Genomic DNA, 24,136 nt, shown 5'->3' on the forward strand with positions numbered 1-24,136 from the left:
AATAAGGCTGCTATAAACATAGTGGAGATGTGTCCTTGTTGGAGTTTGGAGCAAGTTTTGGGTACATGTCATCAAATGGTACAGCTGGGTCCTCAAGTAGTAAATACTGTGTTCAATTTTCTGAGGAACCTCCAGCCTGGTTTCCAGAGTGGTTTTAGGAGCTCGCAATTTCAACAGTGACAGAGTGTTCCTTTCTATCTACACCCTTGCCTGGGTCTTTTGTCACCTGACTTTTTTATCTTAGCCATTCTGACTGGAATGAGGTAGAATTTCAGGAATGTTTTGATTTGCTTTTCCCCAATGACTAAGGATGTTGAATATTTCTTTAGGTGCTTCTCAGCTATTCAATATTCATCCATTGAGTATTTTTGTTTAGAACTGTAGCCCACTATTAAATAGTGTTATTTGATTCTCTGGAGGAAAGCTTATTGAGTATTTTGTATATATTGTATATTAGTGCTCCATCGGATATAGGATTGGTAAAGATCTTTTTCCAATCTCTTAGTTGCTGTATGGAAGTAATGACAGTGTCCTTTGCCTTACAGAAACTTTGAAATTTTATGAAGTTCTATTTTTCAATTTTTGATCTTAGAACAAAAGCCTTTGGTGTTCTATTCAGAAATATTCCCAGTATCAATGTGTTCGAGGCTTTTCCCTGCTTTTTCATCAGTTAGTTTCAGTGTATCTGTTTTTATGTGGAGGTCTTTAATCCACGTTTACTTGAGCTTTGTACAAGGAGATAAGAATGGATTGATTTGCATTCTTCTACATTCTGCCCTTCAGTTGAAACAGCACAATTTTTAAAAAATGCTATTTTTTTCCACTGGATGGTTTTAGATCCTTTGTCAATTTTCAAATGGCCATAGCTGTGTGGGTTCATTTCTGCATCTTCAATTCTATTCCACTGATCTACCTGCCTGTCTCAATCCAATACAATACAGTTTTTCATCACCATCTCTTTAATACAACTTGTGCTCAGTGATGGTGATTTCCCCAAAATGCTGTTATTTTTCAGAATAGATTTCTCTATCCTGGGATTTATTTTATTCCAAATAAATTTGCAAACTGCCATTTCTATGTTTGTGAAGAATGGAGTTCGAATATTGATGGGGATTGCATTGAATCTGTAGGTTGCTTTTGGAAAAATGGCCATTTATACAATATTATTCCTGCCAGTACACGAACATGGGAGATCTTTCTAATTCCTGAGATATTCAATTTATTTTTTCAGAGACATGTGTTCTTGTCGTATATATCTTTCTTTTGCTTGGATAGAGTCACACTGAGGTATTTTATATGCTTTTTGACTATTGTCAAGTGTGTCATTTCTGTAATTTCTTTCTCAGCCTGTTTCTCTTTTGAGTAGAGGAAGGCTACTGATTTGTTTGAATCAATTTTATACTCTGCCACTCTGCTAAATTTGTTTATCAGGCCTAGAAATTCACTGGTGGTATTTGGGGTGTCACATCACCTGCATATAATGGCATTTTGTATACTTCCTTTGCAATATGAATCCCTTTAACTTCGTTTGTTTTCTAACTACTCTGGCAAGGACTTCGAATACTATATTGAAAAGGTAGGGAGAGAGTGGGTATCCATTTCTAGTTCCTGATTTTAGTGGGATTGCATTAAGTTTCTCTCCACTTAGTTTGATGTTGTCTACTGGTTTGCTGTATATTGCTTTTACTGAGTTCAGTATGATCCTTGAATTTCTGATATTTCCAAGACTTTTAACATGAAGGGATAGGTTCTGTGAAATGCTTTCTCAGCATCTAATGAGATGATTGTTTGTTTTGTTTTCTTTGAATTTGTTTTTATAGTGGGATTAATCTGATTAATGATCAGGTTCTGTATATTGAACCATCCCTGTATCTCCAGGATGAAGCCAACTTGTTCATGATGGATCATTGTTTTGATGTGTTCTTGGATTTGGCTTGCAAGAAATTTACTGAGAATTTTTGCAGGGATATTCATGAATATATTCGTCTGAAATTCTCTTTCTTTGTTTTGTCTTTGTTTGCTGTAGTTATAAGCATAACTGTGGCATCAGAGAAGGAATTGTGTAGTTTTGCTTCTATTTCTAGTTTGTGGAATAGTTTAGAGAATATTGGTATTAGGTATTCTATGAACGTCTGAGAGAATTCTGTACTAAACCTTTCTGTTCCTGGGATCTTTGATTGGGAGATATTTAATGACTGCTTCAACTACTTTACAAGTTATGGGAGTATTTAGATGGTTTATCTGATCATGATTCAACATTGGTATCTTGTATCTGTCTAGAAAATTATCCATTTAATCCTTACTTTCCAGTCTTGTTAAGTATAGGCTTTTAGAGTAGGATCTAATAGTTTTTTAAGTTTCCTCATTTTCTATGGTTTTATAACGGTTTCACTTCTGATTTTGTTATTTTTAATTTGAATATTAAGCATTTACCTATCTTCTGGATTTTTCAAAGAACCAGCCCCTGGTTTTGTTGATTCTTTATATAATTCCTTTTGTTTCTACTTGGTTGATTTCAGTCCTGAGTTTGATTATTTCCTGCTGTCTAGTCCTCTTGGTGTATTTGGATTTTTATTGGTTCTGAGATTTCAGGTGTTCTGTCAAACTGCTAGTGTATCATAGCTTCTGTTTCTTTGTGGAGGTTCTCAGAGCTATGCTTTTTCCTCTTAACATTGCTTTATTGTCTTCCCAATTTATGCCTTCATTTTCATTAAATTCTAAAAAGTCTTTAATTTTTTTCATTATTTCTTCCTTGAACAAGTTCTCCTCGAGTAAATCATTGTTCAGCTACCATGTATATGTGGGTCTTTTGTTGTTCTTTTTGTTATTGAAGTCCATTCTTAGTCTGTAATGATCTCATAGGATGCATGGGATTAATTCAATCTACTTGTATCTTTTGAGGCCTGTTTTGTGATGGATCATGTTATCAGTTTTGGAGACTGAGAGGAAAGTGTCAGGAACCATAACAGGACAAGCTAATAACTACCAAGTGATCATCCTCAGATGGAGAGCCTTGGATTATTTTATACTCCACAACTGGTTTGCCCTATTAAGCAAGGCTGTAAGGGATTCATTTTGGGAAAGTTCCCTGCTATTAAAATGCTATTCCTGTTGTTATTATTAGACATATATAACAATCATTGAATAATTGCACACCCCTTTGGAACAGATCTCTGCAGGCCTATGAAGTTTTACTGTCCCGTAGTGATGCTATACAGACAAATAAGTGAATTATTTAGTCTTAATAATGATCATACAATAATTCCTAAAGTTCTATCAATGGTTATAAAGCTCTTTTAAAGTGGGAATCCTATAAATCTCTTTCTAATAGTCAAAATTGCAGTGACAACTCTGCCAGTCTCCCAGGTGTCACCAGTTCATTGTTCTGAGATAGTAAACAGTCTTTCTCCTACTCAGAACACATTCCAAGAGGTTACAAAACAGTTATCAAGAGTCAAAAAAAGAGGACAAATGATTAGTTACAGGTTCAATGACAGAGGATAAGATATTGACTGGATTTATCTATATATAATTTCACTAACAAGTATGGTTTTGGATCTTTAGTGAGTCTGTGGAGCTGACACTGGTGATGAATGTTTAGCCAGATAATTACTCCTGATGGATATTCATGTAAACATTCTCGGTTATTAACGTGTATTTCAATTTATGGTTTGATCTTTCAAATGAACTAGTGATGAATTTTGTAACACGTGATCATGTTTTCTGAAAGATGTTTAGGTACTTATGACAAAGAGAAGACACACAGAAGGACTGAGAGAGAAGGTCTGAACTGGAAGGACAGAGACAGATTGACTGGGCTTGAGAGGGGCTGAGCTGACACAAAAAGATCTGGGCTGAAAAGCAATTTAGAGAGGAATAACTTATGTAACATAAGAGAGCAATCTGCAGAATGCAGTGGAGAATAGGAAAAAAGATGAAGCTGCAAAGAACAGAAGGTGCAGGCAGGTTTCTCCTTACCATGGGACAGAAAAGGTCATTTCTTAATAGCAATGCAGGCTTAGTCTTGTTAAAAAGAACAAGTCTTTTCTTATACAAACTTGGGTTTAAATCACTTAGCTTTAAAAGGGTAGAAGCGATTGCTTACTTTCTATAATAAAGATTGGATTTCATCTTTCTGCACTGGCCCTTGGTCTTTTACTCCATATTCATATGTAAGTACGGATGTCTGTATAAGTTCGTAATTATGAGAATATATGCATGTGTGTGTGCATGTGTAAGAATGTAATTGTGAGATTGCATGTAAGTTGGGCCCAGCTGAATCTGTGTGGAAATATTTCAATGTGCATTTATTGAATTCAGGTGTGAAATTATATGTTTATGCATATTTGACTATGTGAAAGTTTTTACTTTTGTAATTGCTATGCACCTCTCATGGTTTCATAGAAGTTTATTGCTCCAACCTTCTCCATAACTTGACAAGCAAGAGCATAAGGAAAAAAGGGAAAAGGCTCCAGAAAGTAATCCTCTACTTTATCTCCTGCTGTTTTAGAATGAGGTGGTAAGTGACAGAGACTGCAGTTTCTGGTCTCAGAAGGCAGAGCAGTTACAGTAGCAAAGCATAGGACTTAGACATAGATAAGTAAATGAAGTACAGTAATATAGTAACTTCGACTTAGATAAGTAAATTTATTATTATACACCAACACGAAATATCTTGCAAGACAAAATCTTAACACATATATCGTAAGACAAAGTCTTACCCTCCGCTAATACTCTTCCTCCTCAGCTGCCTCAAGAAAAACCAACAGGAGAAAGAAGACCAATCTTAGGGCTGACCCATGGCAAGGAGGTGTATTATTTTTTTAGGATGATAGGGTGTATTGATATATGTTAAATATATTTGGTTCATACCTTGTTATTTTCTTTCTGTCTTTGCTTAGTTCTCTTTCCATGATCTGTCCACTTATGGGAGTGGGGTATTGATATCTGCAACTATTATTGTATATGGTATTATGTATGCTTTGAGCTTTAAAAAAGTTTCTTTGATGAATGTGTATGCTCTTCAATTTGGAGCATAGTTATTCAGTATTGAGTTTTTCTTGGTATATTTTTTGTTTGATGAGTATGAAATGTCCTTCCTTACCTTTTTTCATGACTTTTGCTTGAAAGTCTCTTTAATTTGATATTAGAATGGTTACTCCAGGTTCTTTCTTAAGAACATTTGCTGGGGAATTGTTTTCCCACCTTTCACTCTAAGGAATCATTTGTCTTTGTCAATGAATTGTTTTTACTTTTTGCAGCAAAATGCTGGGTCATATATATATATATATATATATATATATATATATATATATATATATATATATACAGTTAGTGATTGTCTTTTTATGTAGAATTGAGTCCTTGGATGTTTAGTAATATTTGGTACCAATTGTTGCTTTTTTCTATTAAAATTTTTTTGTTAGATGTCAAATTATATTTTTGTGGCTATCTTCTTTAACTTCTTTTGTTTTTTTTCAAAGTTGATTATTTTCTTGCTTTGTGTGGGGTGTAATTTCCCTCCGTGTGCTGGAACTTTAGATTTATTATCTTTTGAAGAACTGGATTTGTGGAAATATATTTTGAAAATTTGCTATTGTCGTGGCATATCTTGATATCTCCATGTATGTAGTTGAGAGTTCTTATAGTAGCATGGGCTGACATTTTTGTTCTTTTAGGATCTGTGTGATATATGCCCAGGATCTGCTAACTTTCATAATGTCTTTTATGAAGTCTGGTGGAATTCTGATAGGTCTGCCTTTTTATGTTATTCGACCTTTTTCCCTTACTCCTTTCAATATATTTCTTGATTTTTTCACTTTACTTTTTGACTATTTTGTGATGGGAGAAATTTCTTTCTTTGTCCAATTTTTTGGAGTTCTTTATTCTTTTCATATGTTTAACGTTGTCTCTTTCATTAGGTTAGGGAACATTTCTAGTATAATTTTGTTGAAGATATTTACTGGCCCGTCATAGTGGGAGTCTTCATTCTCTTCGCTACCTATAATCCTTAGGTTTTATCTTCTCATTTTGTCTGGGATTTCTGGAATGCTTTGGGTTAGGAGGTTTTTTTGTGTTTTGAATTTTTACAGTTGTTTCAATGTTTTCTATGGTATCTTGTGCCCTGACAATCTTTTCTATTTTTATATCCTGTTGTTTGATGCTTGCATTCTTGACTCCTAATCTCTTTCCCATGTTTTCCATATAAAGAGTGTCTCTCGGGTTTGGGATTTAGTTCAGGGGTAGAGCACTTGCCTAGCAAGCACAAGGCCCTGGGTTCGGTCCCCATCTCTGAGAAAAGAAAAAAAAAAAAAAGAGTGTCTCTCTTGTTGTGTTTTTGTTGATGTTGATGTTGCTTTTGTTGTTGTTGTTGCTGTTGTTGTTGTTGTTGTTGTTGTTGTTGTTTCTCTTTAAATCTTCACTACCTAATGGGTTGTTCAATTCCTCCACCTATTTGATTATGGTCTCCTGTAATACTTTAAGGGATTTTTGTGTTTCTTTAATAAGGATTTCTATCTCTTTACATCTGTTGTCCTGTATTTCTTTGACTTATGTCCTGCTTAAAATCCTCAAAGATCATCATGTTAAGTGATTTGAAGTACAAACCTTTCTTTTTCTTTTCTGTTGTGTTGAGTGTATCCTAGCCTTGCGTTGGTGTGAGAACTGGATTCTGATGAAGTCATGTAGCCTTGGTTTATATTGCTTAGGCTGTTATACTTCCCTCTCCCCATCTCTGTATCTCTGGGGTTAGCTGGTTTTACTGTCTCTGACAATGGATTGATCCTCCTGTAAGCCTGTGTGTCAGCACTCCAGGGAAATCAGCTCTCTCCTGAAGGATCTTATGTATGAAGAGCTGTGCATCAGGTTCAGCTACAAGGATTACATAGAAACCAAAAGTATCCTGCAACAGACTGCCCATCTGTTCCTGGGTTCTGAAGGCTCCAGGCAGTTCCCTATGAAAGGCGGTAGTCCCTTCTGTGATCTTGAGTGTGTCAGAAATCCTGGAAGTCAGGCCATTTCCTGGTGGGATCTGGGCACAGAGAGATGTGGTACAGGTTCAGCTCTGGAAACACAGCATTGGGTCCTCTTGGTTTTTAATCTTTCACTGAAACAGCTCACAAATAAAATTTGACTCTATGATCAATAAGTCCCTAGGAATTATCCTCTCTTTGTATCTTCAGAGATGGGACCACATATGAATGGCATCTAGCATTTTTACATGGGTGCTATGAGTTAAAATTAGGTATCTTATTCTTTCATGTCAAATGTATTCCTAGCTGAGGTAATTGCTCAGTTAACAAAGCATTGCTGTTGAATATGAAATAGACTATCGCTGACAAATAAAAATGTTTAGGCAATGTCATCTTGGTCATTGAATTGTAATATATTTATGAACTTACATAATTACTTCATAATGGTTTAACGAAGACAAGGAATGCATATTCATTAAAATGAAGAATGGTGTAATGTTTATTTTTAAAACTAACTGAATCATGTAATAAATAATAAGTCTCCATTAATGTACAAGGCTCCATAATGGTGGTGTAGATTAAGAATGAATAAAAAGTATTATGGGCTTTCTTTTATAAAAATTGCAGTATGATATAAGAAAAAAAGTAAAAAAGGAATGCATAATTCAGTGTGTTGGAGTTGATTGTATGCAAATAATTGAAAAATCTATCTTAGAAATAAGGTCATGGAGATTGTCCTAAAGAAATGACAGTTAAGTTAAATTAGATGAAAAATAATTGAACTATATTTCAGGCAATATTACAGTAAATATAAGGTCAATAAAAGGAAAAAAAGATTGACATATACAAAAAGTAAATGTGAAAGTAGTTTGTATAGATTAAGTGATGGAAGAGAGGACCAAATAAAGCTGACACTTATCAAATATCACATATGGGCTTACAGAAAAAATATGAGAGATATAAAATTTTATTTATGTAAAATGTCTTAGAAATCCTTGAATAGTTTGAAATAAGTTTGTTTAACTCTCTATGTACATACTAAGGGACTCTGGTTACTTATGTATTATGAAATGATACAGAGAATGATTTGAAGGATGTTTTTGAAGTCAATCTGAAGAAGTGTCAGTAATAATGAAAAAGATTCATAGCAGAGAGCTATGTTGGAAATTTATGTGTTTGGTAGTAGACTGATTATGTGGAGGGCAGGAAGAAAAGAAAGACAATGTCTTGTTTTGAGCAAATGAAAATGTTTGAGTTTTTTTTACTGTGATGTGGAATATTTCATGATAACTGTATTCAGGAGAATTTTAAATGAATATATTATAGATTGATTTACTTGAAGATGCTTGAGAGAACTTCTAACTCACCAGAAATTCCTATTCACTGTTCAATGTTTGGTCATTTAAGCCATTACTCAGACCATGAATTAATAGCTGTTATATAACAAAAAAATACTTTAATAGATGTATTTTTCTCATTATATCTGGTAGTTCTTATTTCATTAAGAGCAAACCTATGCCTACATTATATGCTTGTTTAGTACATGCAGACAAATAATTTGCCCATTTACTTATTACAAAACATTTTGGATTGCAATTAGCATTTAATCCAATTTTATGGGAGCTGACACAGCAGTTTGGTTAGAATACAATAGTTCATGAATGTGAATTTCACAGAAAGAAGTGATTTGCTCACATTTTGTAAAGTTACAATCTCTAGAAGAGTAAAAATATATAATAAATATCTAGCTCTTCTACGTTTTCTCTCTAGTATTTTAGTGTGTTATGATATTCATGCAAAAATTCCTTACCCATATGATTTTTAACTAAAATATCCAGTACTATTAAACATATGCACAGCATTTTTACAACTATGAATAATATATGCTTTCAGAAAATTTTCATCAAATGAGCCAAAAATTCTTCATGACTTCAACACAACATGGCCATTGGGAACAGAATAAACCACAAATAAGGAAATGAAGAAAGTGATTGACACACGCAAAATTCTTGGTTTTAAATTTAATAATCATGCTAGTTATGGGATAGAGCTTTGAAAGTAGCGTCAATGACAGGATGAAAAACACTGAAGAAGAGTATTTAAATTGAATTTTTACTAAATAAAAGAAAACAGTGGATCGGAATGTAAACTACATTCAACAAAATGACCCTGATCTTTTGCCACTATTTATTCAATGCTTTGGTTTTTGTACCTATATTATGTTTCAGAAACATATCAATGATTCTCATTATTCTTAAATAAATGAGCATTCAGTTCAGCTGATTTAATATTACACATTATCTTAATGCTCTTCTATATCTTTAGATATTAAAGTTATAGAGAATTATTTTAACTAGAATGAATTTTTATTGTTTCTTTATCATATGCGAAAAGCAACTATTTACAGAGAATGGATAGCTGATATTTTCTAAACAATGTCAATAGAGGTTTAAACTATATATATATATATATATATATATATATATATATATATGTATATATATATATATGTTTGAGCTAATATATATATATATATATTAGCTCAATCATTTATACCTTATCCAAATGAAATTCATTAAATGTTACTATACATATTGTATGTAAAGGGAGTGATATATAGAAATAAAAGTATCACATATGCAGCCACAATCATTTATTATCCCCATGATGAAAGCCAAAACTAGGAAGAGAAGATGGTATAGACACATTGCAGAATAAATCAGGTTCATTTAAAATGAAGATTGAGCTGGAAAGTGATTTGAACTAAGTATAGTTAAGAATAATGTAAATGAGTTTAATGTTATGAGACCTAGTTTACCTGTTATGGTTGTCTTATCCCTACTTAACTTGGGCAGTCACATTTCTGCTCTGTTGAATGAGAACATCTCTACCTTCTCTGCCCTCACATATTTCAGTTTGTCACATGGTCCTCAGGACATCCTTATACCTGGGAATGTATTTTTCTTCTTGGAAATTCGAAATGTTCTTATTTCCTGACATCGGAGACAGGGTTAAAAGTAAATGGGAAGTGAGTGACATACATACCATAATTCTTCTGTATTATTCCTGAAATGGGGGTTTTTCAAGGATGGGACACTTGAGGTGAGCAGAAAGGAAAGGTGCTGCTTTATTTGAAATGTTTTTTTTACCTCAATCTGTGCCCCTGTAAAGGGCCCAGCCTTATGCGTCAGGCCTGGCCATGTTCCTGTCACTACTCCACTGCCATTCTCATGCAGTCTTAATTCTAGTTCCTGCTTGCCACTCTAGGTTTCATCTTGACCAGATTCAGCTCATTTTCCTGTGATTCTGCTCTGAAACATACGCAAGTTTTTTTTTCCTTTCTTTTGTTTAATTTTCAAACTTTTGATTGTTTATGTTGTTTTTGTTTTACAGGTTTTATGGAAGCCTTAGAGGAGAAACATTCATTGATCTCTGTTTTGATTGGTATGAGAAAATAATTAAAAAATCTCTTTTAAAAATTACAGGACATTTTCGTGTCTAAGTTTTTCTGTTACATGCACCTGCCATGCTAGTTTACCTCCCTGTCTTGTCCTTAGTTCTTTCCTCCCCTTGCTACTTGGATACGGCCTCTTAGGACTTACTGCACAACCATGGATGCTGGCATACACAAGGAAGGTGTTGATTCTTCAACACTTTTCTAACCTTTTCTCTCCCTTCTCTCTTGAGCTGTTTGTATTAATTTGGATCACTGTACTCAATAGTACAGTGCTATAGTGTATGGGCCATGAAAATATCTGTTATTGTTGCCTTGTCATAGTTTTACAGCTCAGGGTTGGGCCTATTACACTTTGGAATCTTAGTCCAAGAAGTTTGAGAACTTTAATAAAACCTTGTCAGGAGCTAAAAATACTTTTAAATGATTTCTTAATACATGAGGCCTAGGAAACCCTTTCAAAATCATGGATAAAGCAGTCTGAGATTCTTGTTTCTGTAAAGTACTTCAAAAATATGAAAGGGAGAAAGGCCGTGGCTCGCTCACTCTTGTAATCAGATAGGGTGCTCAAATATGACTTTAGTTTTCCTGCGATTTCTGGTTACAACATAAAGATGTGTTTGGTAGTTTGCAATAACAAATTGCTTATATTAATTCCCCTTTTGCTATTGTTTTTGTTTTCTGTCTTCATTGTTTCCATTAGGGCCATAGGTCCCCAATTTGTAGATAAAAGGTGGGTTCGGTCAAGCTGTTATCGTTCTGGCACATAAACCACTTTTTGGGAACAAATGTTCACCATTGTATAGTTGACAGTGGTTTGCAATTCTTCCCATGTCCTCACTTTCTTGTAACAACATATCTTTACATTTTCTTCAATTAATTGTATTGACCACCCTGTAATCCTATTATGTATCTGTGTGTATGGAAGAAAGTGTTTCTTTAAATTTTCTGAGGTTGTGGGTTTATTTTTCCATAAACTATTTCCCAACTGCACATGACCTCAGGCCATTACTGTGCATTATTGTATGCTGGGATCATTGGGGGAGGATAGTGTGAAATTCATCACTGTCCTTTGTTTCAGAGATTTTTTTTAATAAGTAATCCATACTATATAAATAGCTAACTAACTCTTGTGTTCCCATTCTTGTATGGTGGCTGGTGTAAATAAATTGCAGTTTTTCATTGATAAACAATAATAAAATCACATTAAGACACAAACATACTTAAAGACAAAAAGTATTCACAAAGAAAAATCCATTTAAAATGGAGATAAAATATAAACAAAATGAGATCAAAAAATCTATTCAGAAACCATGATATTAAAAATGTCATTATCAAACTACAAATTTGTAAGTTGAGATAATAATAATATATATTTAAGTAAAGAGGAAAAACATTAAATGCACTGTGTGCCCAAAGAGTTAACCTAAAATGTAGTATATAAACCAAGAATGGAATGGAGCTCTCACTCTTGCTACTATAGAGGCAAAATGGAAGGATTAGTACTAGGCTTAACCCAACCTAGATTGCATAGTGCCAAACTATCAAGAAAGATGAGGTTTAAAAATATCACATAAAGAAAATATCGATAATAAAAACAAATATAAAAATAAGAAAGAATTGAAGACCAGCCCTAGTCCATGGTAATCTGATAGGGTGCATGGGATTATTTCAATACTGTGGTATCTATTGAGACCTGGTTAGTGACTGAGTATATGGTCAAGTTTGGAGAAGTTACTTTGAGTTGTTTTAGGATGAAACGTTCTTTCAATATCTGTTAAATCCATTTGGATAATAATTTCTGTTATTTTTACTCTATCAGTTTCGTTTCAGTTTCCACAAACGGCCCATTGATGAACGTAGAGTATTGAGGTCTCCCACTATTATTGTGAGGGGGCAATATATGCTTTGAGCTTTACTGATGTTTAATCGGTGAATTTAGGTGCTCGAGCATTTGAAACATAGATGTTCAGAATTGAATGTTTTTTTAGTAGTATTTTTTCTTTGACAATTATTTTGTCCTTTCTTATCATTTTTGATATCTTTTGGTTGAAAGTCAATTTTATTCAATGTTAGAAAGGTATTCCGATTTGTTTCTTGGGACTATTTGCTTGGAATTTCTCTCCAGCCTTTTACCTTGAGATAGTGACTGTCTGCATAAGTAAGGTGTGTTTCCTGTATTCAGCAAAATGTTCGGTCCTCTTTATGTGTCCAATCCCTCAGTTTATATCTTTTTATTGGAGAATTAAGTCCATTGATGATAAGAGATAATAAATAAAATGTATTGTTTTTTCTGTTATTTTTATTGTTAGAAATGGTATTACATTTGTGTGGCTATCATCTTTTGTGTTTGTTAAAAGATTAATTTGATACTTTTTCCTAGGGTGTAGTTTCCTTCCTTGTGTTGGACGTTTCCATCTACTATCCTATGTAGGGTAGGCATTGTCGAAAGATATTTTGTAAGTTTGGCTTTGTCATGGAATATCTTGGTTTCTCCAGCCATGGTAATTGAAAGTTTTACCATATATCCTAGCCTGGATATCCCGAAATGAATGCAAGCACCTATTGTTACTTTATTGTTGACAAAGGTGCTAAAACAATTTAATGGAATAAAGACAGAATTTTCAAGAAATGGTGATGGTTTAACTGGAGGTCAGCATATAGAAAAATCAATTATATATACAAATTCACAGGGTGGGGAAACAAAAGATCATCTTGTTAGATGCTCACAAAACATGGAAGCAATCAATAACTCTTCATGTTAAAAGATTTGGTACATATCATTAATTCAAGGTCCATACATAAACATAGTAAAAGCCATAATACAAAAAACAGTAGCCAACATCAACCTAAATGGAGAGAACCTTGAAGCAATTCAAAAAAAAATCAGGGAATAGAACAGGTTGCCCAATCTACACTTACTTCTTTAATATAGTACTGGTTATCTTATTCACATAAACTAGACAAAAAAGCACAGCAAAGGGAATTCAAGAAGTCAATATATCGCGATTTGTAGATGATATGATAGTATATTTTAATGACACCAAAAATTCAAACAGAGAACTCCTTCAGCCATTAAACAACTTCAGAAAAGTGGCTGGATATAAAATTAACTCAAACAAATCCACACCCTTCCTCTACTTCAAGGATCAACAGGTTAAGAAGAAATTAGGGATATGACGATCACCACATTAGTCACAAATAATAAAAAAAATACGTCAGTTTGACACTAACCAAGCAAGTAAATGGTCTGTATGACAAGTACTTCAAGTCTGTGAAGAAAAAAATTGAAGAAAATCTCAGATGGAAAGATTTTCCATGCTCATGGATTTGTAGAGTTAATATTGCAAAAATGGACCATTTGCCAAAAGCAATCAACATATTCAAAGCAATCGCCATCAACATTCCTACTCAATTCTTCATATGATAGAAAGAGCAATTTGAAAACTCATTTGGAATAACAAAAAGCCCATGATAGAGAAAAGTATCCTCAACAATAAAAGAACTTCTTTGGGAATCAATATCTCTTACCTCAAACTGTATAACAGAAAAATAATGATCAAAATTTAATGGTTATGGTATAGATACAGATACCTAGATCAATGGAATAGAATTGAAGACCCAGAAATTAAGGTGCACACCAGGCACTTGATATTTGACAAAGGAGCCAGAACCATCCAATGGAAAAAGGATAGCATTTTCAACAAACAGTGCTCTTTTGACTGGAGATTTGCATGTAGAAGAAGGGAAATCAATCAATTCTTAATTCCCTTTACTAAGCTCAAGTCAAAGTGTATCAAGGATCTCCACATAAAGGCATATAACCTAACACTAATAGAAGAAAAATGCGAAAGAGTCTCGAACACTTAGGCACTGGGGAAATATCCTGAATATAAAGCCAATGGCTTATGCTCTAAGATCAATATATGGCAAATGGAACTTCATAAAATTGTAAAGCATTTGTAAGCAAAGGACACTGTCATTAAGAAAAAGGAGCAACCAACGAATTAAGAAAAGATCTTTTCCAATCCTACATATGAGAGAGGGCTAAATTCAATCTATACAAAGACTCAAGGAATTATGTTTCAGGGAATCAAATAGTCTTTTCAAAATCGTGTATAAATTCTTAACTGAGGAATATCAATATACTTAGCCATCAGGTAAATGGAAAGAAAAAAAAATCCTGAGATTCCACAGCACACCAATCAGAATGGCTAAGATAAAAACAAATTCAGCTGACAAACGATACCTAAAAAGATGTGGAGAAAGACGAACACTCCTCCAATGTTGGTGGGATGGCAAGCTGGTATAACCACTCTGGAAACTAGTCTGGAATTTTCTCACAAAATTGATACTACATGAGGATCCTGCAATACCACTTCTTGGGTATATACCCAAAAGATGCTCCAACAAATAACAAGGACACATGATGCTATATGTGGATAGCAACTATATATATATATGTGTATATATATATATATATATATATATATATATATATATATATATATATATATATATGTGTATATATATATATGCCAGAAGCTGAAACGAACTCAGATATCCCTCTACAGAGTAATAGATAAAGGAAATATGGTATTTTTACACACCTGTACTTCTAAATTATCAAAAACAATGTTTGCATAAAATTCGTAGGATGGAACTAGAAATTATCATTCTGTGTGAGGGAAGAACACAAATAGTATACACTAATTTGAAGTGTGTGTCAACCCAAAAGTGTGGAATGCATAAGAAAGAATCCACAGGTCATATGAAGCCCAAGCAGAAGGAAGACCAAAGTGTGGATGCTACATTCTTTCTAAGAAGGGAGAACAAAATATTCATGGGAGGAAATACAATGATAAAGAGTTAAGCAGGGACTGAAGAGAGGGTCAACCGGAGATTGCCCCACTTGAGGATCCATCCAATATGCAGCCACACAATCCAGACTTTATTGCTGATGCCAACAAACCCTTGCTGATAGAAGTCAGATATGGATGTCTCATGAGAGGCTCTGACAGATCCCTACTGATATAAATGAGGATGGTTGCAGCTAACCATTGGATTAAACAAAAGGGGGTTTCAATTGAGGTTTTAGAGACAATACTTAATGAGCTTAAGGAATTTGCAAAACCCCAGGAAGAGCAACAGTATCAACCAACAAGATCCCACCAGAAATTCGGGGGATTAAACAACCCACTAGTGAGTACAGATTGAGGAACCCACGATACCAGCCACATATGTGGCAGAGAAATGCACTGTCCAGCATGATGGGAAGGAAAACCTTTAATCCTGTGAAGACTTGTTTCCTCAGTGTAGGGTAATGCCAGGGCATTGAGGTTGAAGTGGGTGGGTGGGAATGGGAACATCCTCAAGGAAGCTGGAGGTGGGGGTTAATGGGAGAGGGAGGAAAGGAGATAATATTTGAACTGAAAATACATAAAATATTCAGGAAGAAATTATTAAATAAAAATGACATTTTGTCTCATTAAATTAATAGTAAAATATCATTTCCCATTTTGATATTGGCACAAATATTAGAGTTTGGTATTACTTTCCTTTGGTCTCTTTTGCTGTCTATAGCCAATATGAACCTTTTTGTTATGACTTATTTAAAAAAACTGTATTTTACTATTTAAAGGAATATAGAAAGAAAAAAATACTGACATCATTTGTGATTCAAAGATATTAACAAACGTACTATATTTCCCTTTACTAATAGTTAGACAACTCCTTGAAGGAACTCTAATGCATAATATCAAAATATGTTTATAGGAATGGTACATCAAACGCTTTTAAATAGCCTCAATCGGGCAATGGTTCTAATGTTCTTAGATTTCGAAATAATGTATATAAGTCATTAATTCTTAATGTATGTTGACGGAAGGAAGTTATCAACGAATACATATATACAATGTGGCACATGTTTCTAATATAAATAGAGCAAATTAAATCTATAACTTATGAAATAAGGGTGAGCAATCATATACAAAAGAAAGATATATCATTGATTCTACCTACAGTTGGTGTTACGATATGATATATTCATCCATGTATTTCTTTCTAGACATCTAATGAGATACAATTCGTCTGGAAAAAGCTAAAACTACAATTAGCTGGTTTAATCTAGTATACATATTTAAAAATACCTTTTGAAAAAATACACAGAAAATATTTTCAAGGTTATATATATACAGCATATACAAAAATTCACTGTGTCCATAAATTATTAGTATCACTCAAGCAACTCTCTCTGGTCTCATTAGATTTGAATTATCAATTATAGATATGTATGTATGTATGTATGTATGTATGTATGTATGTATGTATACACACACAGGCACACTCACACACACACACAAACAAACACACACAATACTTTTAAAAAATTAAAACAAATTAGTAAATAATCGTCATTCAGAGAAAACTAATGAAAAAGGATGAACTAAATTTCCAGTATAATGTACTCCCAAAAGTATACTTTCTACCATATAAAACTTTGCCTTATAATTTTTAGAAAAATACCTATGGGACCAATATATGTAATCAGATTCCATTTGGACTTATCACTCAGAATTGAAGTAGAAATTGAAATGGAATGGGAAAATATTAAATAACAAGATTTAGCTTTACTTTTTCAATTATACAAAAAAAATCTGAGAAAAAGTGATATGACATAACATGGAAATTTGCTTTCTTTTAAGCATTGATATCTAAGTTTAGTCTTCACAGTCTATATAATAGGGAGAATTAAATCTCACAAGTTATTTCCAGGCTTAATTACAATTTTCCTGGCTTGTGAATATACAGACAACCAATCAATCTAATGAAAACGGATTGATGTTGTGTTACAAAAAGTAGAAGACATTTTGTTTATTTATTTGGTATAAATTTATTTTTGTAGCATTTCTTACCTTGTTTCTATTGGATATTTTATAAATCCTCACTTTGGTGTGGTCGGTGCTTAAATTTAACTGAACATGGTTGAATATGTCAATATACTAGAAATGGATTCTTGGGGCAGAGAATATGTTTGGGTTAAACCTGGTTATAATGAAATGGTGGTCACGTGTGCACAACCAAATAGAAGGTAAGAAACTGTGGCTTTGGGTACAGGAGACATTATAAGATTTCACTTTGTAGTGTTAGAAGAATAGTTCCATGATATCATGAGATTGTGCAGTGAAGAGGCCTTTTCTTTATTCCTGTAATGAAAGCAAAAAATTGTTGTTTTCAGTTCCTTCAGAGAGCTTGTTGGTGACTAGAACAATCAGGAACTCGGGAAGAGGGACTTAGATATGCAAAATGTATTTTTGGTATTGGATATCTCCTAGGTAATTTAGGGAACAAACTTCATAAGATGTGTTATATAATCAGAAAAGAGCTTGTTAAGGTGTAGAAAAGCACGGGGTGTGGTGGCACAGGCCTTTTATCTTAGCACTGGGGAGCAGAAGCAGGCAGAACTCTAACTTCGAGGCCGGCTTAGTCAACAGAGAGAAAAAGAGAGAAAGAGTGAGAGAGAGAGAGTGTTCTGGTACTGCCAGGGATATAAAAGAAACACTGTCTCAAAAATGTTCAAGAATATGTTCTGTATTATACAAAGAAAAAAATTCTTATTTTATTTTAGTAAGATGATAATAATTTTATTTTGATCCTATTGCAATGTCTTAGCTATAAAATAATGTGAAGGCATCGAAAATGTATGAAAAGATGTTTTCCATCACTATTCTCCTTAAAGTACAAGCTGAATTTGAATTAAATAAACCTATAAATATACACTTTGAATGCTTTTCTGTGTATAGCTAAAGGGATTTTACATTGTGAATTAAGAATGGTGGATTTCAGCCCAATCTTGAATGGTCATCACTAAGGTGTAGAAGCATATTAAGCATACAAAATCAAATATAAAATGTTGCCCAATAAAGAATGAGAACCTTTAATTTGTTGTCCTCTAATGAAAACAGTTTCTTTTTGTTGGCGTTAAGATCAGATGATTTGAACTAATTTTGTGAGAAATACGACCTGCTCTCAGAAGATAAGAAACAGAGAAAGATGCCAAGAAAAATGTATGCTAAGGAACAATGAACTGGGAGAGAGTATTCTATGAAATATATAGAACAATAAATTTGACCATCTGTTACTGGTTAGCTGGGGATTTCATTACGCATATCTATGTACTTAAAAATGTTTTCTTTTCCTTCTTATGTTTGTATGGTTGTTCTGAAAACTCTGGGTTTTGTGTTAAGATCTTTGCATATTTAATGATAGTTTTGAAATATTAGTGTTATAATCAAAAGCCGTAATTTGTACATACTTTTAAGCAACAAAAAAGAGAAGTGTCTGCTTGGGTTTTATGAAGAAAGTTACTATGTTAAACATGAATTTATTTTTCTCAGATATACGTTCTCTTCATGTACCATGCTCGTTGATGAAACCTTAGCACATGGGAATGCATAGTAACCATCTTAGTATAGTTTCAGGATTTTATTGTATCTTGTTTGACATGTGCATTTCTTTTAAAATGCTATCTCTATCCTGGGTTCGGTCCCCAGCCCCAGAAAAAAAAAAAGAAAAAAAAATAGAAAAAAGAAGAAAAAAAGAAAAAAAATGCTATCTATTTTCTAGACTTAATTAAACTGGAGAGGTTTTCAATAACTCCTAGTCTGTTGTTTATTCATATAACCGGTCTTTGATATTGTTAATGAATTTTATGACAGTAACATCTAATTGTCCTTTATTTTGAAAGTATATATATATATATATATATATATATATATATATATATATATCCAAATATTTTAGAAAAAGATTAAATTTTTAGTGGAAATATCACAAAGTGATGGACAATTTTATAAGCATTCTATAAAGTAACGAATATTCTACATTTTTAATTAGTATAAAAATATTATAAATAGCACATCCTTTATTAACTTTAACATACACTACACTAGTTAATATAACCACAAATATGTTAGTTATTTTTTTCTTTTAAAATTTTTTCTTAGTTTTTCAGTAATTAATCTTGACTTTTCTATCTGAGATTTGTCATCCTTATTCACAAAGAAATCTTTTGCTATTTTGTTGAGAATAGTAATGAATGATCATTGATACATAAATACATAAGAATGTGAAAATATACACAATGGTATTTCATTCACCCCTAGGAAAACTAAACTATGATGGTTTCTGGAAAATAGATGTAACTAAAAATATACCGAGTAAGGTAACAAAGACTCAGACAGCCAAATACCATGTGTCCTTTCTCATATAGATCAAAGAGTCTCTTTATAATATACTTGTATTTATGTGCAGCTGTGGGTGGTTTAAGATCATTTAACTGGTATAAGTCACAGAGATTAGAATGTAGGGTTTTAAACAGTGTGCTATAGAAGATATTGAACATGCGGGATATGAATGTAGAAGTAAGAATAATGAAGAGAGACTAGTATAAGTGGTGAGGGACATAGGGCAGGAGGGAACAAAAACTGAGGAAGTAATGATGAGGTTGAATGTCTGCAAAAATAACATAAGGCAACCTGTTAATTTATAGGTTAGGTTAAAATAAGTATTAAAATTTAAAACTAATACCATAATGTTTAATGCTATATACATCATGTTTGAGGAAAAATGCCAGCAAGTGATATCAAAATGAAAACACTATATTTATCTTATTTCATCTTAGTCATATTATCCAAAATTATTTGGTAAAAACATCATTTGTCTGCCAAATTTATGGTACCACTTAAAAAATTGTCTGTGATATAATGATTCCTTATGATAGTAGAGAATTTCTATTATTAGATCAATTTTTAAAATCTGTGATTTTATCTGTTTTTTAAGTTTCTTTTTACTTAAATTTGCTACTCCTGACATTCACTCATACCAAATTATAATTTTCAATGTTAACATACTACTATAAAAATATGATTCAGCAAGGTGTTGAAATTGCTCAATTATAAGTAATATTATCCATAAACTGTAGGACATCCTCCACAAAACTCATAGATACAAAGAAGATAAACAAGAAGAATGGCCCAAGTGCATATGTTTGACTCTCATGTAGAATGGGGAATAAAATTGTCTAGGAGCCAGATTGAGTGAAGGAACTAGATGGGAAATGGAAGGAAGAGGAGAATGGATCCTGCGTGGGAAGGGACAGGAGATAAGACCCAATAGTCAGGAGAAGGAAAGGAAATCTTGAACTTTTAGAGGTGAGGAGGTAGGGGAAACCTACAGGAAGAGAAAGAGACCTGGGAAAAGGGAGGTACCCATGAATCAATGGGGTGACCTAAGCTGTGACTTACATTGGTGATATGGAACATTAAGAGGCCAACTCCTGTAGCCCCTAAGGACCACCAGTGGAGGGATAATAATAAATGGGACAATAAACATAATTCAATAGTCCATGTTGTCATTTGCTTTCATGATGTCTGGTAATTTTTCGATAAAATAACAATTTGGGAGATTACCATTTGAAGTAGGTACACAGACTTTACACTATTATACTTACTCTATAACTGGGCCCCATTTGTGACCATATCATTGCATAAAATGGTATTCAAAAACAGAATTTTTGAGTACATTGAGAAATATTTACACAGTCTCCTAACAAGGATTTTACAATAAGAAATTGAAATACAATATTCATTCAATTATACATCTGTAGGAAAAATACTAGTTATTAGGAAACAGAGAAACCCTAGAAAATTGAATTGTATGTCACAGGAATGGACCTGGAAATAAAAATATTTTCTAGAAAAATCTCCTACACTCCATGTTCTTAAATCTTTTCCACACATGCCAAGCCCAACAGCATGTAACAACTAGTGAAGCTGAGAGAAAACTCTAGCTTTAGAGAGAAGGAGTGTATAAAGGTTTCTACTGTGTCACAGGAGACATACCTGGAAAGTGCAAACTTGAATCTGGTCAATATAAGGAAAGGTGTTCAGCACGTCGTCCATGGCAGTTCTCAGTGACATCATTATTAGGCATTTCCTGAAAACTCTCTTATAACCTGGAGAGCACTAGCTTCTTCTGTGATGTCACAAGTGTTGTTGTGACTGCAACTGCCTCTGAGATATTCCTTCAGTACCTTTTGGTTTACTAATAGGCCTCTACTTCAGAGCAAATTTGGGAGTGATAACAAAGAGGATGAAGAGAAGAGAAATGGAGAGAAAAAAGCTGGTCTTCTGTCTTGGTATAAAAAAACAAGGAAGAAATATGTGGTCCTTTGGAAAGCTCAGTGAGTACTTTGTAGGTGTTGAGTGGTATTGCTGAAGACAAAGCCTTGATCTGATTCTTCCAACAGAGGGAATCAGGAGCTGGGAGACTCTCCGAAGCGTCTGCACCTCTCTGTTCTTATCTGGACTTCTCTGTTCTTATGGTTCCTTGAAGACAGGGAGTTTATATCATTAATTTCTTGATACCAAAAACCGAGTGTTGTGAAGGGCATAGTTATTTTCCTGAGATGTCATGACCTTTACTATTTTTGTCAAGTAGAAAAGGTCCTAACAAAGAAGGGAAAAACAAGTATTGTATCCCTAGCTCTGAGTAAACTCCTCCATGCTTTGGATACCTATAGTGCAGTTTGTGTCTGACACTGATATCTGGGATAGAGAAGAACTTGTAGTTGAGACTTCATCATCTCTGTCTTTCCATTAGTATTACTCTGAATAACACTTCAGATTTCTGCGTCAATATGTCTTTTTACTTGGCAGCTTTCTTTCTTTTATAGCATTCTTTTTTATGTTTTAGCAAAATTTATTGATTTTTTAACTGGATGTTTCTATATTTACTTTAAAATATTATTTCCTTTCCCAGTTTCCTGCCCATAAGGTTCCTACCCATTCCATTACCTTCTTTTCAAACCAGCCTTTTGCCGCAATGCATTCCCTTGAACTGGGAGACAAAGTAGGTAAGACAAGGACTTCTCTTTCCAATGTTGCCCAAAAAGGCCATCTTCTGCCACATATGCATTTGGAGCCATAGGTTAGTCCATGTACTTTCTTTGTATATCGCTATATTATTAGAAAGTGCTGGTTCACTGGAATTGTTGTTCTTCTCTGGTTGAAAGCACCTTCAGCTCTTTGAATCCTTTTCCAAAATTTACCAACAAGAGGTCTGTTTTCAGTTCACTGGTTTGCTACTTTCATTCACTTCTGTATTTCACATGCTGTATCTGTGTCTCTCAGGAAGTATCTAAATCCAGGTCCTGGAAGAATGCACTTCTTCCTTCATCAATATTACCTAGTTATCTTGCCTGATGTGTACAAATATAGTTTTGGTGGCTCTTACAACTATTTTGTCAAGTGGAATATTCACATGCATTTTGCCCAACTATGTCTAGAATGTAGAATTAAGAAATGACAATGCAAATAGACTCCCTCCTGTTTTTATGAACCTATTGAAGTACACGTATAACTGGTTCTCAAGCCATTCTTCTTCCTGTCCATCATCCAGTATCTTATTTTGGTTTTAAGAAAGAATCACGGTAAAATGTCCTAAACCCTCAAGTCTGGCTATGGGAACACTGGACATTAGATAGTGTAGTACTGATATCAAATGGGACTAGATAACCAAATTCAATATTCCATGTTGTCCTTTGCTTTCCTCATATATGGTAATTTTTTGGTAAAATAAGGATTTGGGAGTTTCTCATTTGAAGTAGGTATACAATATTTACACTGTTATACTCACACTATATCTGGGCCCCCTTTTTTACCAAAATCATTGGAGAAAATGGAATTGGAAAACAGAATATTTGAGTACACATTGTGGAATATTTATACACCCCCTTTATAAGCAAATTACAATAAGCAATTGAAATTCAATATTCATTCTATTAAAGGTTGGTAGGGAAAATACTGTCCTTTGGGAAACACCGAAAACCTAGAATATTAAACTGTATATCAAAACAATGAAGCTTGGAATAAAAATATTATCTAGAAGAACTTCCTACTCTCCACGTTAATAAATATTTTCTACCCATGCCAAGACCCTGACTAACTTTCTCCATTCAGAGCATGTAACTACTAGTGAAGCAAAGAGAAGTCTTTAGCTTTAGAGAGATGTAGTACATAAATGTTTCCACTGTGTCACAGGAGACACACCTGGAAAGGCCACATTTGAATCTTGTCATTGGAAGGAATGTTTAGCAGGTAGGCCATGGCAGATCTTAATGACATCATCATTCGGCCCTCCCTGAAAAATCTCTTGTATCCTGGAAACCCTATCTTCTTCTATGATATCACAAGTGTTGTGCTGAAAGCAACTGCCTCTTAGATATTCCTTCAGTACCTTTAGTGTTTAATATTTGGCCTCTAATGCACAGTAAACAGCCATTTGGGAGTGAGAACAAGGAGGATGAAGAGATCAGAGATGGAGAGAAGGAAGCTGGTCTTTGTCTTGGTATAAACAATGCTAGAAATATGTCATCCATGGGAAAGTTCATTGTTTCATGGGTCGGTTTGACTGAGTTCAATGAAGAGTTATCCTTGATCTGAGTCTTCCACATCTGAGAATCAGGAGATGAAAGCCTGTCATCTGGTCTTCCCTGCTTGTTATGGTTCCCAGAAATCAGAGAGGTTAAAACATTAATTTATTTATTCCAAAGCCAGGTGTTGGGAAGGGCAGAATTGTTTTCATGAGAGCTCATCACTTTTATTCATTTTGCCCAGAAGAAAAATGTCCTAAGGAAGAAGGGAAAGTCAAA

The sequence above is a fragment of the Rattus norvegicus genome, chromosome Y (genome assembly GCF_021556685.1).
Source record: "Rattus norvegicus strain SHRSP/BbbUtx chromosome Y, alternate assembly SHRSP_T2T, whole genome shotgun sequence".
NCBI lineage: Eukaryota > Metazoa > Chordata > Mammalia > Rodentia > Muridae > Rattus > Rattus norvegicus.